This window comes from Rhinolophus ferrumequinum, chromosome 2 (genome assembly GCF_004115265.2).
Source record: "Rhinolophus ferrumequinum isolate MPI-CBG mRhiFer1 chromosome 2, mRhiFer1_v1.p, whole genome shotgun sequence".
NCBI lineage: Eukaryota > Metazoa > Chordata > Mammalia > Chiroptera > Rhinolophidae > Rhinolophus > Rhinolophus ferrumequinum.
In genome coordinates, this window is record NC_046285.1 from 27,007,142 (window position 1) to 27,025,156 (window position 18,015).

At 34.7% G+C, this 18,015-nt stretch overlaps 1 protein-coding gene across 1 annotated transcript in view; it reads left to right on the forward strand.

Annotated features, from left to right (window-relative positions):
* The window catches only part of EPHA6 (EPH receptor A6), an 869,632-nt gene that overhangs the window by 378,686 nt on the left and 472,931 nt on the right, over positions 1–18,015 (forward strand).

Here is an 18,015-nt window from a genome sequence, read left to right on the forward strand (position 1 = left end):
TTAATTAGATACATGCTTCTCTCTATTGTCTATGCATTTTTTTAAATATACTCCTATACCAATATATCTGAATGCGTAAGTCCATACTACTTACCAGTGAACGTTAGACATAAATGGAATGTTGCTAAATGAATTGAAATTCAGTTGCCCCACTATGCTGCCATCCCTTTTCCATATCAAATAAAGCAAATAGTAAGAATTTGTTAATTTTATTTTATATCTATATTGTAAAAAGATTTCAGCCAACATGTTTAACCATGATCCACTCTGAAAAGAAATAGCAAAAACTATCCAGAAATGTTTTCAAATGCTGTTGTTTAGGTGCAGTTTGTAAAAAGTAGTTAAACTGCCATTTTAAAAAAATCCATTATGTTTTCAGTTAAATGTTCCCTTTATAACACTATACATTTTTAGTGCAACATAGTTAGGAGCGAATACAGCTATGTATTATGTTATAAGCATATATATTCTCTTTAATTCTCCCATAACATAATTTATTGCAGAACATAATACAAGAAAAGCTTCAGAGATTTTAAAAACTTCCTTTGAGAGGCATTCATAAATTACTACATAAAATGATTGTCTTATAGCAGAAAGTATTGTATATGTACACATATATGTATGAAATTTATTTATAAAGATAAAGCTACTTTTATACACTGTATTTGTTTGCTAGGTCTGCTCTAATAAATGCCATAGACTAGGTGGCTTAAATAACAGAAATATATTTCCTCACAGTTCTGGAGGCTAGAAGTCCAAGATCAAGGTCTCGGCAGGGTTGATTTCATGCTGAGGCCTCTCTCCGTGGCTTGCAGATAGCCATTTCCTCCCTGTGTCTTCATATGGTCTTTCCTCTGTACATGTCTATAACCTAATCTCTTGTTCTTATAAGGGGACCATCATATTGAATTAAAGCCAACCTGTATGATCTCATTTTGCCTTTATTACCTGTTTGAAGGCCCTATCTCTGAGTACAGTCACATTCTGGGCTACTTCAACGTATGAATCTGAGGAGGGATGCAGTTCATCCCATAACATAAACCAATGCAGCATATGATGATACTTTAAATAAAACTATATGGAAATTGTTGGAATACAACTGAGCACTAAGAAGGCACAAACTATCGATACAAGCTCTTGAATTAACTGTAAGGGCAATGTGGTGAGTGTAAAAGCCCATCTCAAAAGTAGGCATGCTGTATGATTCACATATGTAACATTTTTGAAATAATATAATATAGACATGGAGATTAGATTAGTGGGGACTAGGAGCTACAGATTAGAGGGACAGAGATGTGGCTATAAAGAGTAACAGGAGGAAGTCTTGTAGTGGTGATGCAGTGGATTCTTGATTATGGTGGTAGTTACATAAAGCTACATACGTGATAAGTCACATAGGGCTACACACACACACGTACATATAGGAGCCCGTGGATTTTACCCATGTCAATTTCCTGGTTTTAATGTAGTACTATAGTTATGCAAGTAGTTAACATTAGGGAGAGACTGGGAAAATGGTGTATGGGACCTCACTATTCTTTTTTTGTTTTTTTTTTTTTTTTGAAAATTTCTATAATCTGTAATTACTACAAAGTAAAAACTTAAAAACATTTCTAAACCTATGAAATATACAGGAAGAAAAGTTTAATATTCTACTAAAATATATTTGAAATGAAAGTGACTATTCAAAATATTATACGTTAGTTCACCTTGATGATCTCTTCAGATATGCATATCATAAGTAAAGCAAAGACAGATAGTATTGCACAGTCACCATTTTTGTATTTGCTGTGCAATTTTCCCCTTCATTTAAAAAATAACTTGATATCACAGAATTTACTTTGCGGTTGTTCAAAATGGAATTCTTATTTCCTCTTTTTTTTTTCCTTCTTTCCCATAGTATCAACAAAATCTTGTCATTTGTATCTTCAGGATAAAAGAGATTAGGGCCTTTTGTTCCTCTCTGATTTAGCAGATTATTTCTAAGGCTTTTTTGCTGGTCAAAGAATACACGCCAGTATAACCATTTTTAACTGTAAGGTAAAATAAGTACGTTTTAGGATAAAAACAATATATCTCTGTAAATAAAATACATATTAAAATATGCTACATAATTTAATACACACATACAGCTGCCTTTCATTCTAGAATTAATAGAAAGTGTATTTAGTTTACTTTCCTACTGAGCAGAAAGATAGAATATAAATTGTGACTCCCTTTTAAAATGAGGGAATTCATTGAAAGTATGTTTCTATAAGAACAGAAGGTATATTAAGCATGGAATAAGATATGGTATCCATATATTGAGACTACACGTTTTGGAAGGATAATATTATTGAGCAATCTTCCCTAATAAATGTATCTTTGTTAAAGAATGTTAAGAAACGATTATTGCTAATTTGATTATTTTCACATATGATTAGTAATAAATCAACACATATTTAAATTTTATTTGGAAGGTATATAAAGTTAATAAACAGGACTAAAATATTGTCACATATATACTTAATAAAATATTATGACCAGCCTTACATGTATGAGTGACTATCTCCATGTTATAAGTTTGAGAGATACCAAGAAGGCCCTCTCTCCTTGTGCCTAAGATTCTGACAGTAGATATCACATCTTTAAATCACATCTTTAAAAATGCAAATATTCCAGGTGGGTAACATTATGAAATAATTCACCTGTGGATATATCAATTACTCTTTGTATGTCAAAAGGGGTCAGATCTTAATGTTGGGTAAAAAAGCAACTTGTAAAAACCGGAATGTCCCAGAACCAAACATCAGGTATCATTACTGTGTGCCAACCTTGAAAAGATAATAGTTTTACTGCTGCAGATGGAGGAAGGGATTTCTGATCATTTCACTTGGGTATCTTTGGAAATTTTCTTTGAAGTGCCTGAGAGGCACTTTCCAAAGTTATATGATAACACATTAAAATTTCATTGGACTAAAGGGACCACAGTAAATGATGTGTTTCATTATCTGAAGGTTACATATCATTGTTTTTATACTAAAATGCAAAAAAGATATTTGTTATTCATAAATTTATTAAACATATATACAATGGTAAGTGAGAGCTTCTACTCTGGTGGGGAGGCAGATAATAAACCAATAACTTGACAGCTTTGTAATTCGTAATGTGGGTAAGTCCTCCCACAGAGAAGCTCAGGGCACTCTAACAGCATGTATTCTCCAGGTCTGCAGGATGAGGGCTGGTCTTCCTGAGGAGAGAGCGTTTAAATTCAGTGCTGTTCTGAGAGATGACTAGAATGTGACTAGGCAAAATAAGACTGGGAGCAGGGAAAGAATTCTGAGTAGATGGAACCAAGCAAAGATTGAGCAATTGAGGGATTAAGCACTGATGACTAAAGTATCAAGAGTATCTAAGTAATTGGTCTGGTACAGAGGTCTGGAAGGATTTTAGGAAGAAACTGAAAATTGAACCTAAAATTTGGAGAAATGAAGAGGTGTCTGCCACTTAGCCAAGTTAGGGAATTAGCACTTACCACAAAATCCTGATATATTATCAGGGCCACAAGTGGGGAAAAGAAAATCAGCATCATAATAATATTGTTCATGAGGTAACACTTGTATAAGTAAGGAAATAAACTATTAGAGACCAAAAGATACAGACAATTGTATTAATTAGGATTTTACCGCTGTGTGTATGCACCGTGTGGGACATCAGGATAACAAGGACATTTGCATTGAATTGTCTTTTCTCTCATGTAAGGACTATATGTATACATCTTTTCTCGTATGTAAGAAATATTAAGGAAAACAATTTAAATAACTCTGACTTAATTGTTTGTGATCTGTTTACCTTTAAACAAATGTAAATTTTCTTTTTGCCAAATCACTTAGAACCACTAAGCTGAAGTTATGTGAAACATTCTTTGATTGTTCTGATTCTAGTTGGATAAATAAGATTATAGATTTAAGACCATGTCTCTCATAATTAGAAATCTTTGCAATAAACCTTAATTAACTGACTTCTATAATCCCAAAGAGCTATATTTGTAACCTTATATTTTCAAAGTCTATTAGTTATTTCAAAGGGTTTCAGTTAGATAGCAAAACAAAAAAACAACATCCAGAAAACATTTGACTTTAATCTTCAGTGCAAAGGAAAACGAATGTGTGGTCCTATGAAAGGAATCATTCTGTTCAGAGACAGTACAGGAAAATGGTAATCATGGAGAGTCAACCTGAAACAAATTGTGTTTGTAGATATCCTGACATGTGCAAAAACCTTTAGGGACCATGTTCAAAGTGAAAGACATGCTAAATTACAAACCAATTCTGCTGATATTTGCTAACGGGTCTTTAAAGCAATTATTGTCAGAAGCAAGTTGTCCAATTCATTGGCTTTTTGAAACATACATTCAACACTCCTATCTCTGCCATTGGGTGGCTATTCTGTATAGGTCTTGCCTCAGGCTCAGATTTTGATCGCAGATTTCATGTATTTGCTCAGGCAGCAATAACTAATTGAACTGACATTGAAAATAGATTTAAATCAACAAAAGTATGCATATATTTATAAACTTGAGATGTCTATTTAATTTACAATTCACTGTATTTTGGAAACAGTCTATTTCAAATGCTAGCCTTTAGCACATTGCCGGCGTAGTTAATTAGGGACGCTGTAAACATTCATTCATCTTTATATCTTTATTTTGATGTACTTTATCTCTCACAGTCCTCACTATGTTTTTAAAATTCTTGACAGCAAATGTTTTATTTTCTAAAATCTGTGCAAATCTATTCAAAATTGTAAAAAATCAGGATAAAAGTTGTAATTGCTTACAAAAATTACACTGAAGAAAGCCAGTGGCATGGTAAGTTTAAAAAAGGCAGTAACCATAATTTAAAATAAGACATGTTAAACTATTTGTATTTTTCATATCTCTTAAACATAAGAAAATTACATATATAAAAACACAGATACCTTGCATTGAAGGTTAAAATTTTCCTATCTCCTTAGGAACAGTGTTTCTCTTCTGAAAAGTGCACTGAATATTTTGTTTATGGAGTATAATTGAAACGTCAATCTAGTTAATCATAACCAGATTACTTTGTGGTCCATCTGAGTCTAGATGATTATAAACTTTGTTCTTACTCCTGAGAAACATCAAATTACTACCAAGTCTAGTGCCTTTGTGTCATGCGTGTTTTGAGTAAGGGAACGATACAGAAAAGTCCCATAAACCTTAGCAACTAATTCGCTGAGGTTACTCAGTGACTCAGCTCTCAGCCAACAAGTACAGAATTGAACTGCTCCTGGTCAGTTATATATATCATAGCACACATCTTTCTACCTCGCTGGACTATAATCGTATTTTGCGATAGTTTGCTTTCCTTGACCAATATATACGCGTCTTGATAGTAAGTAAGGATGATGTGTTATTTGACTAAGAATATCCTCCACCTGCATTGTCTATAACTTAATATTTCTCTGTTGACTTCTTTAACAGAAATTGGAGATGGTTGGAGTTAATTTTTAATTAATTAATTAAAAAAGATTTATTGAACATTTACTATCTGCTGGGAATTGTTCTGTGTTCTAGGAATGTAGCGATAAAGGGGGAAATGATTAACAGTGTCCCTGCCTTCATGGAGATTATATTTTGTGTCCAGTAATGAAATGTCCCATGAAGAAGAACTAAGCAGAGTAAGAGAATTGGAAGTAACGAGAAGGGCTTTTTATACAGGAAAACGAAAAACACCCCTCCTTGATAACATAATACTTGAACAGAGTATAAATGGCAGAGTAAACTGTGAATATATAAAAGAAGACTATTACAGGCAGTGGGAATAAAAAGGGCAAAGCCTTAAATTTAACCAGGAATTTGTCTAGAAAGTAACAAGAAAATAGCATTCATATGTATTCTTTAGCATATACGAAATTTCTTGCTCACGAAATCCTCTGACGCTATACTTACAGAATTTGTAACAAAATGTTTTCATCAACACTAAGCCATCCTTTAATAGCAATCATATTTTACCTTGTTGATCATACATTGCTGGAAAAATGTATTTAATCCTATACTTGATTTTAAGCAGTTGGCTTTTATAGTCATCAGCTGTTTCTCTGAGGAATTCTTATTTGCACATTTTGCAGGGAAGTTGACGAAGTATTTTCTTTAGTGTAAAATAAAGAGATCTTATTGTTCTTTTGATTACTACTACTACATTAACATTTTTAATGGCATTGTCTATACAAATTGAAAAATAGTAGTAGAGATTATTTATTAAATATTTTAAATCCTGTTAAACTAAACCTGGGTAGCAGTGAAGATAAGTGTAAATGGTCACGTTACATTATCTATATTATATGAAGTAAATTTCTACTTTATGGTTAGACAAATGTCTAGCAAACTGCCCATTTTCAGTGTAGTTCTATGCTTTGAAAATGGAAGTCAATTTAATTTTATTAACTAACTTTTGCCTGTAAAACAAAATTGATTTGGATAACTAATATGCAGTTACTATTAAAGACTAGGTTTTTAAAACTATTTTCTAAAATCTTCTTTTACTTTATAAAATAAATATTAGTAATAATTGGAAAGCCATTAATGTGAAAGACTAAAACAAAGATTTTTAATGTTGACAGGTTATTCTGATCATTATTAAAATGTAAAATGTCTTCATACTTAAAAAATACTTTAATTTGTAAAGATTGAAAACTAATGCTGACCTTTTTAATCAGACCAAAATTCCATTTAGCATCTTTAGATTAAATAGCTGTTTTTTTCTTCCATGTATTCCTCAGCACTTTTCTATTTGGTTTGGATTCTAAAACAGTCAATTCCAGCTACATAATTTGTGATGTCCAGAGAGAAATGAAACTGCAGGAACCTTTGTTCAAAAAGCAGGAAAAAAGGGCCATGAAAGGTACTAAAATATAAAGCTTTCTCCTTCCATAATTTCTCTCTCTCAGCTTGTTATCTTGCTTTTTAATTGTCATTTAATGTCCTTCTAAGTAAAGAAAAAGTAAAGTTTCAGATTATTACACAAACTTTACTATTCATCTTTATACTGTTCAATGCTACATTTAAATGTAAATATAAGAGCATTTAACTCACGCAAAATCATCAAAATCACACAATTGTTTTTCCGTAGTCCCACCCCCACCTCGTCCCCAGTCCTCAAGAGTGTCTCCAGCAGATTCAAACAGATACATGAGCCAGACTCAGGTTGGAAAAAGCAAGAGAGGGTGTCCCCGGAGCACTGAGTCAGCAAAGGGAGCATCCCCACTGTATGGGGATACTTATAGGAAGAATGAGATGCCCCCAGTTTCCCCGGGCCTTCCAAACCCATAGTGGAATGGAGAACCCCAAGGGTCTTTAAACCTCCTTCCCAGAAACTGTTGGCTACTTGCATGTGGTGGGTGAGAAGCTTGTCCCTGCTAAGATGTGGCCTCTGCAGAAAAGAGATAACCAACACACACACACACACACACACACACACACACACACACAGAGCTCTACTCTCCCCAGGGTTAACTTAGACCTTTCCTGTGCACATACCCAAATCCCCACTGGAGGAAAGGGTTCCAGGGATGTGATCCTCCCTCCTCAGAGGTCTACCCAGTCACCTTCCCCAGGTGGAGGGTGGCAGCCATCCAGGGGTAAGGCAGGGACTAGAAGACTGCCTGGTGGAGAGCAGGGAAGTGTGCCCAGGAAAACACATCCCAGGAATGTGAGGAGGTGGCCAGAGGCTGGACCTTGCCTAGAGCTGATGCTTCAAGCTCCTAGTACGTGCTCCACCCAACCTTCATGATTGGGACATTTATGTCCCATCAAACTTCACTTGGAAAACATGAGTTCAAAGATAAAAGTATTAAGAATTTCAAGATGGCAGTAGCTGAGCATTAAACCTTAAGCAGAATCAGGGAGCCATGCAATTGCTAAGTCACACACTCATCAAGCCAGCCATGAAAACATTTTACAAAATAGTAGCATCATTGTTTTTCCCATTTACCTCCATGTGTTAGTCAGTAGACAAATATAGTCTGTGACTATGACATGCTGAGTGCTGTGCTGTATGCCATGTAGTGAAAAGAAGATGCATGTTTGAGTGTTTGAGAGGTGGTGCCTACTGTGGAGCAGCCAACAAGCCAATCATTCATTCTCTAAGATTTAGAAGTGAGAGTTTGCCTGAGTAAAACAAACAAACTAAATTAAATATAATATCTGATTCAATAATATGTTTTCAAGAACTGAGTACCTGATATTTACTTAGTACACAAGTCCTTAAAATACATGTAAGTAATAAATTATTAAATAGTGATATGACAGGCAGTGAATGTTGATATTTATCTATTTTTATGAAAGAGAGCCTAGTTGTGTGACACACATTTATTCTGTTAGGCAGTGAACAAAGCTTTTAGGAATGAAAAATTAAAAACAAAAAAAATTGAAACGTAGTTCCATAATTTGCCTGATGCTATTCTACTTATTTTGATATTCTAATAGACCTGAGGTTAGATTTTATAACTAGGGATACCTTTGTGCTCTGCTATATATTGTTATACTGAATCACTTCCAAGGTATACCCTAAGATAAAAAAGTGGTTTTTTTCCTCAAACTAATTATGGCATGACTCATTGAATACTTTGCGTTCATCTTTTTAAATTGTGATCCATTTTACATATTTCTTAAGTAACCTTTCTTAAAGCAAGTAAGTATATTATCAAGGATGATAAGTACATCTATAGGAATAGAAATGTACTTTTCCTTTCATTTTTTTCTTTAAAAACTTATTTTACACTTTTGCTGAACCACTAAATCTGTAAGCTATGTATTACATTTTACTTTATAATGCTCATGTGAATGGATTAAAATGTAAAATGTCTTCATACTTAGAAAAATACTTTAATTTGTAAAGATCGAAAACTAATGCTAACCTTTTTAATCAGACTCAAGTTCCATATAGCATCTGCAGATTAAATGGACGTCCTATTTCAAGTCTTCATGTAAATAGTGAATGATTGACTATTTTCTGTCTACAAGCTTAGATTATGTTTGGATAAATTCATTTGACAGTTATGTCCTATTTCATAATTTGATATTTTAAGTGTATTTTTATTATTTTTCTTAAAGATAAATGTGTTGGTCAGTTGGAAATATGAATTGCACATTCAGATTCCTAGAAATTGGGAATAGTTTCCTCATTCTATTTTTATGAAAATAAATGTTTAATGTGCCAAACAGATTTGAATATTTAAAATGTTCAACTGCTGTTTTTATTTAGCTGTTTTGCAAAAATAGGGATATTTGTATTAAGAGAACAATTAAACTCTACTTGAAATTCTACTTAATTATATATTTAAATTTAAACTATAACTCACATACAAAATTATTTCCTAAAAAAATATTTTCCACCATCTGAATTTTATTAACTGCTTATATTAGTTTTATCCTTATAAGGTGACAATTTCCATATGCCTTAAATTTTCATATGACAATTTTCATATTATCTCCAAAATATATAAAGAACTCATACAACTCAACACCAAAAATCCCAGAAAAATCCAATTTAAAAATGGGCAGAAGACCTGAACAGACACTTCTCCCAAGAAGACAAATGGCCAACAGATATATGAAATACTGCTCAACCTCACTAACTCTTAGGGAAATGCAAATCAAAACCACAACAAGGTATCACCTCACACCTATTAGAATGGCTATTATCAACAAGACAAATAATAACAAGTGTTGGAGAGATTGTGGAGAAAAACGAACCCTCATACACTGTTGGTGGGAATGTAAACTGGTACAGCCACTATGGAAAACGGTATGGAGGTTCATCAAAAAAATTAAAAATAGAATTACCATACAACCCAGGAGGTTTCCATAATACTTTCCAAAAGTTCAGTGCATTGTGTTTGTATATTAAAAAAATTATCATCTATTGCTAAGATAATGAAAATGCTGCATAAATGCAAACGCAGTACTGCTCCAATTGGATATGGCATTTTAAAAATGGATTCTTATCCAAGGATATCCCCTTAAAACGTGAAAAGTAAATTTAATCCAAATCAACTAATAATTAGCTCACATTTCAGAAATTTGTTTTCCCAAGGAGAAGATAGAAACAGTTTATAGTCAAAGGAACAGAAGAGATAGCCTTGAAAAAGTTCTTAATACACAAAAAGATTTAACCTATGAAATCAATGGGAAAAGTATACATCATTGAATAAAATTTGCTGAGGAAAAATTATTTGCAGTATTTCAAGTTATCCTTATAAAGAAAATATCCTAAAACAAATTCCAAATTATTAAACAGATAAATGTTAAACACAAAGTGTTAAGTAAAAGTAAATATGGGTAAACATATAACTAAATAGTAACTGGAGAAACATAAAAAAAAGTAAATTACAAAGCAAAGACAGATGAGTTTAATAGAAATTTCATACATCAGTCTTACTATAAGTAAGATGAAAATAAATGATAAACTGGGTAAAATACTTGTGATGAATAGACCATGGTAAAAATAGGCAAAGAGCAAGATTTGTCAATTCTCAGAAGAAATAAAATTGCCTAATATGCATTCAAAAAACAAAAAACTTCATTCTTGCTAAAAATGAAATGAAAATTAAGATAATGACAGGTAATTTTATTCTATTGAAATTGGATTTGTTTTGTAGGGTTTCCTTTGGTAAATGATGAGGCTTATGTCAGCTTAGGGTGTGGTTTGGGTAAAACTCTCATACCACAACAGAAATAACTACAAAGTTATATGGCAATATGTTTCTAGCACGTCAAAATTATTATACTCTTTATGTCTACTACTATATATTAATATCTAGGAAAGATAAGACATAGAAAACTATATGTGTATATAAACATTCATTATAATAATATGTGTAAATATCCTAAATGACCAAGAATAAATAGTAAGTAAATGTATTATGTCTATAAGATAGAATGTTAAGCTTAATGAATGAGAACAATGGTCCCACTATGGTAAGTGTCACAGGATTGGGAACTATATATGCGATCATTCAATTATGTAAACAACTGCTATACACATATAGTCATGAGAAAATGAATAACCAAGTTTTCAAATGCTGACACTGTTTCTGTGTGGTGGGATTATTTCTCTACAGTGACGTAAAAGGTCCTTTATGATCTGGCCGTAATTATCATTTTTCATCTTTTTATATTTACTTGTCATCGTACTTACCATGCTCTGCATTTCAGTTATATGTTAGTTTTTTTTTTCTATTTGATTTTTGATAAATAGTTATATCCCAAGGCCTAACACACCACCTTTCACATAAAATCTATACATTGAATATTTACTATATAAATTGAATCAAGTGTGTGACTATACACATATACATATATACTTACATAAATACATATATACATACATAGGTCTTCCCACACACATGTGCATGCAAACTTCTACCATATACAAAGTGAACCTTTTAAAGCTTTACTATCATAATACTTTTGACCATTAGCAGTAACGTGCTTACTGAGGATATCAACAATAAGCATTCTATTTATAGGTTCATTGTCCTGGAATAGGCCTACAGAAGCATAGGTTCAGTTGTGTAAACCTATACAGGAATAACACCCTGAAAATATACAGGAGGGATTATTGTCCGTTTGGTTGTATGGATTTCTAGGGCCAGAAATTTCATATTCTATGTACATAGTTTAGTCTGTTGTTTACCATTTTCATAACATCAGTATTTTGTTGTTTTTTTTCTTGAAATGTCCAGTCTTTTAGTCGTATACGGAGAGGGAAAACAGCTGGTCGGAATCTGGTCGATTCTGAGTTCTAGTGCCTAACCTGCTACTATTAGCTCTGTAAATATAGGCAAGTTATTTAATCTTTCTGGAACTCAAATTCTTCATCTGCAAAATGAATATATTGCACTGGACAACATGATGAGCATTCTGATATTCAATAATTGCATTTATTAATGTGATAAGCATTCTGTGCAAAGTCTTTTCATATTTAAAATCAACTTTCTATAGAATTCCAAAGACTCGATCTAATAAAAATAAGTAAATGATACAGTTTATAGATATGCACAACTCTTTTTAACACCTCCATTAAAAAGATACAATAAACCTCCTCCTAAATTTTATTGTAAATTTCCATGCATGCACCTGCTACTTTAGGCATTATACCATAATGTTTTGAGGTATTTTTGAAAGCTTGCTATGGTGACTTCAAGTGCTGCAATTGTTTTCAGAAAGTAAAGCAGAAATATCTCAGTAATATTTCCTTCCCTATTCAAGTCCATATCATTTTATATTCAGTAAGAAAACAATAGAAATCCTTATGATTTTTGCAAAATAAAAGAATGTATTACATTAAGAAATCTGATGATATAAATGGAAACGATTTTCATTGTTAAGTATAGTAAGTGTCTCCTCCTCTTCTTTCTATTTTTCCCCACATTCATCTATACGTCACTTTCAAACTTACCTTTCTTACCACTTGTTTTGATTCTATGTTTATTTCCCAAGATTATACCTAAGTCACTTTTTTCAAAGTGATTAACTTGTGTTCTTTATTCTACCGCTTAATTTCATTTTGTAATAAATTCCAAATATAAGTTGGTCTTTCAGCAGTAGAATTTAAGCTCCATGAGGCTGGGACTTTCTCACTGTATTTGATTGGTTGGTTCACTCTATCTCTATAGCCTTGAACAGTACTAGGTGTAATGTAGCTGCTCAGTAAATATTTGTTTAAATAAATGTATGAGCAAACATTCTTTACGCCACAATGCATGATCCAATGCACTATATTCCATCACATAGTGTAGATAACAAAGGAAGAAGGTAATGTGGCTTGGGAAGACAAGGTTAGCTGGCTTTAAATGGCTAGCAAAGAATCAAAGGAAGCATATGTTTGAGTTGAGTGCTTGTAATTGAGCTGACATACTTCCTGGAGGAGCTTTATCCTAACGAAGAACACCATTTGGACTACCCATACAAGGGGTGTTGAGCATTGAGATTATGAAGCCATGCAGGAGGAACACATTTTCACAATTTTTTTCTGGCAGGGTTGTAGTAAAGCGTAATTCTTCATGTGTGTATCTGAAGAATTCTTCGCTGAATCAAGATTTACACCATAGTGAGTCTTTGATAAGAAAGTTACAAGTCATGCTCGTTCAATTTTGGAGACAATTTTGCATGCAATAGTATGGACAAGGTCTTAGTAGCAATATTATATTCTACTTCCTCAAGTATGAGCAATGTGGGATGAAGAGATTTGAATATCAAAGATGGGATTTGCCAGAGGGAGAGGCTTACTGTTGGAGGGGGGTTTCTTTTAAGGTTTTGCCTTAGCAAAAATATTTTCCATCTGGGAGCAAATTTACATGGCACTGTTACAAGCTGCATAGTTTTGATAGTGATTTATAAATAGCCATTAGAATGGATACTCATTGTCTTCCCACAGCTACATCTCGGAGCACTAAGCACTTTTTGGTCAAGCCCCTAGGATTTAACTGCGGGGCACTCAGTTATAAAACCATTTTTCATCTATCTGAGCTGTTGAGTCCTTTAACTGTAGCTTATTTTCACTTTGATTGTGAAATCCATAAATGCCACTCACAGCACTTAGGAACTAAAATCATCAACACAGGAATTTAAATGAAGAGTGATAAATCAAGGCTGCCAGTGGCTAGTGCCTCAGCCAGATGCAGACACCACAACCACAGTTTGTAATAGCCTCGCATGCCTAATTTCAAATTAAGTGTGACAAATTAAGCAGGAAGTTAATTACTATCTTGAAACAAATAGTCTGATATTGATTGGAAAGGTCATCATAAAGTTGTGTTTTACCTTAACCGCATACCCAGAGGAAATATTAGAAAATAAAGAGATACAAATAATGATTAGTTCAGGTTAAAAAAAAAAAAAAAGTGGAGGGTTATTAAGAATCTGGTTAGATGAGTCTAGGTATACCAAAAGGGGGCTTCCTCTGAGAATAGCTTTACTAGTCTGAAAACAGGAAAGGGATTCACAGACGCGTCAACATATTGGTACCAGCAGGATGGATGAAGGAGGACGAGGCTCGGGTACCTCTCGTATCTCTACCACTACTGACCAGAAATTAGAAGGCCTGTCAGATCTTCTCCTAGAATTGCAAAAATGAGCTTAAAGTGAATGTGACATTAAAAACTCGAAGATGTTATGAATCACAAAATTCTCAACTAGTCCTTCATTTATTTTTCTGTACCTGTACTACATGGCCCTTATTGTCTTTAGATATTTATTGGACAGCAGCTTCTTCTTTAAGTAACATCCTACTTCACTTAATAATTTTTCAGTGTTTAAGGAAATGTTTCAAGGAAGAATCTGTTCTTTGGAGTTCATGTGGATCTTTGGAAAGCTATAGTTCAACCTTCATTTTTAATCTGATACAAACTGCTTACTGTGTCAGACACGGTTCCTACCACTTATATTAAATCATAAAACAAACCAACACAGTAAGGTTTAATTACAGATATTTTCCAGATGAAAAAAACTGACACGCAGAGGGACTAACTAAAACGTCAGTATCACCCAGTTAAGACATTTTCAAACCAGAGTTTGTAACCAGGCAGTCTGGGTCTAGTATGTCACACTGCCTTTTGAAACCTGAGCCTGGAGAAAGCAGCAATTTTTACAAAACCCTAGTTACTCAGTTACAACTTATTTACACCAGTCTTTTTGCCTCTCTACTTATCTGTTGAAAATCAAAAATATATATTTATCGGAAGATAAATAAAGATTAAATACAAAGATTAAGATATGTTTTTTAGCAGACTCTATAGAAAATATGGAGAACCAGCACAGTACATTATAGACTCCAGAGCTATCCCTTGGAGTTTATGAGCTTTGCTGCCTCTCATGACAATATCTGGCCTAAATCGAGGGGCATTATAAATCAACGGAGGATACCAAAACTCAGAATTATCCCTTTCTCCTTAAAAAGTGAATGTTCATATGACTTTCAAGATACTTGATCTTGTTCCTGAAACAAGTATTTTTGCTGTTTGTTAATACAAATATTTTATAAATTTTAGAGAAAAACAAAATTAAAAGACAAATTTTACAAAGAAATGGTTCTTATTTAAAATGCATATATTCTCTGATACACTTCGACATATCCATTTATTTTGTCAATTCCAAAAGAAACATTTTGTAAAACTCCACCCTCTCCCTTAGCCATGCTAGTCTTTTTGCTGTTGCCCTAAAACCCCAGGCACACTCCTGCCTCGGGGTCTCTGTCCTTTTTGTTACTTCCTTCAGATTTTTGTTGAAATGGCATGTTGTCTTGAAAAACTTTGAAGGCCATTTTCCTTAAAATTGTAATTTTTCATGTTCAGCACTCCTAACTCTATTCTCTGCCTTCCGTTTTTTTTTTATAACGCTTATCGCCATTTCCCATTTCACTCAAATGTTTTCTGTCTCCCAACAACTTTAATGTGAGCTCATTGTAAGCAAAAACTTCTCTCATGCTTATTTGCTATATTCTCAGTGCCTAGAATACAACCTGGCTCATACTAGGCACCCAGGACGTGTTTGCTGAATAGATGAATGGATGAATGAATGAATAAGTGAATGTTCTTTGACAGTTACAGTTTCATGATAATTTACAAACTACTTTCTAACTAGACAGTCTAAATATGTCTATAAATTAGGATTAATATAAAATTCTATAGCAAACTAGCTAATGTTTACAGTTCAAATATCTCTTTTATTTTGACATTTTAATTCTAGTCAATTATTAAAATACTCTGTATACTCAGCATTTTGTTTTAAAAGCTAATGTTAGCTGCTAAGCTGAATCAATTTATGTTTATTAATGACCATACCTCCGCTATAGGCATGGCCCATAGATGTGTTTTGGGGAACTATAAAACATGTCAAAATTACTGGAAAGAACACATGTTTAAAGGAGCAGTCATAGCCAATCTAAATGGTTCCTACTTAGTAACTAGAAATAAATCTAATTTGTTACTCTATCCTCAAGGCTTCGTATAGTGTCTAGCACCCAGGGAATAGTAACAAATACTTATTGAATAAAGGAATACATGATTAAATAAAGGAATGCACTTTTAAGTTAAATTTTTCATAATACTTTACTAAATGTCTTCTCTTTAGAGGAGATATGTATACCAAGGCATTCAAGCTTTGTAAAGTGACATATTCAGAGTACAACTACATTTCTTCATTTATACTAACTAAAATATATAAAGATATAAAACAAGTTATACTTAGGAAATAACTTTAATAAGGAATTTGACAATTTAAATTCATTTACTAATATGGTTATACAAGATGGCAGAGTAAATAAATGCTGTGCCTGCCTTCTTCCATGAACACATTAAAATTACAGCTAAATTATAAAACAGACAACTAGAAGAACCATCTGAGGTCTAGCTGAACAGAAATTTTATAATTGGGGATATAAAGAAGAAGCCACATCGAGACTGATAGGAGGGGGCAGAGAGGCGGATCAGGCCCCAAACCTCAGCATGCAGGAAGAGAATCGGGAGGGATGTCTCTCTAAGCAGCAAGGTATCCAAGTCCCACACCAAGCTCCCCAGCCTGGAGTAGTACTGGTGCCCTGAAGAGGAGCCCCCACAACATCTGGCTGGGAAAAACAGAGGAGATTCTGACAGTCCAGTGGGATGGAAGGCTGCAGGAAACCCAGATGTCCTCTTAAAAAGCCTGCACACAGACTCACTGGCAGGCACTCACCTTGGGTTCCATCGAGGGACAGTGACTCAGGGAGTGTTGAAGACATATGGGGATCAGACTGAGTTGTGTGACTTCTGGATGTGGACTAGAAGGACAGTCGACATTTTTTCTGTGTGGGGTCTTCCCCACATGTAGCCGACAGGTGGTGCCATCTCTCCTATCCTGAGCCCTCTCCCACACGGCCAAATTGGAATTTGATGGGTCTGTTGAGCTCCACAGCTCCACCCTGATGACTCCCTGGGACCCCACCCTACCAAGCTCCCCCTACACTGGAGGCATTTTCTCAGCAAGCTGCCAACCCTGCCCACATTTCACTCTTTCTTAGAAAATTACAGGGGTCCACGGGCCCTAGGCATGTGGCAACTGGCCTCATTGTGCTCTGAGACTCTTGCTGAGTGGCTCCAGGCTCAGCACTGGCACCAAACCAGTATGTACATTAACCTGGTGAACACAGTTCTTCCCACTCTACTGACTCCCTGAGATCCTGCCTCACCCAACTTGGGTACCACATGAGGCTTTATCAGTGGCTGAACCTTAAGGGTGGTGGCAGGTGGCAGCAGGCCTCAGGGTATCCTGCCTGTCCTCAGTTCGCAGTGTGGCTTCTCCCAATCACCTTCAGGTTTAGCACAGGCAACAAACAACTGCAGATTGTATTGTATCTCATACCACATAGTTCCCAGCTGGTCTCAGGAAGTGGGTGACCTGGGGTGCACCGGATCTCCTCCCAAGAGGCCCAGGACCAAAATTCTTGGAGGTTGGCTCCCGACCACAACAGAGCACCATTCAATTTGAGTCACAAGCAGCAAACACAAAAAGTGGTCTCAACAGGCACCAGAGCCCACTAGGGTAAATTCCACTCAGTGGGGTAAGCCACCTGCACAGCAGCCCGTAAGCTGTGGACATGGGCAAACTCCACAGCCAGTCCGCCTGAGGGTCAATCCCACCCACTGATGTGCCAATAACAATCAAGATTCAACTATAATAGGAGGGCACACACAACACACACAGGGGACACTCCCAGAGAACCCAGTGCGGGTGACCAGGGAGACTGTGCCACTGGGCCCCACAGGACACCTGCTATGTAAGACCACCCAACCAAGACTGGGAGACAGCAGACCTACCTAATATATAGGCAACCAAAATGAGGAAACAAAGAAATACACCCCAAATGAAAGAACAGCAAAAAACTTCAGAAAAAGAACTAAACGAAATGGAGGCAAGCAACCTACCAGGTATAGAGTTCAAAACAATCATTATAAGGATGCTCAAGGAATTTATTA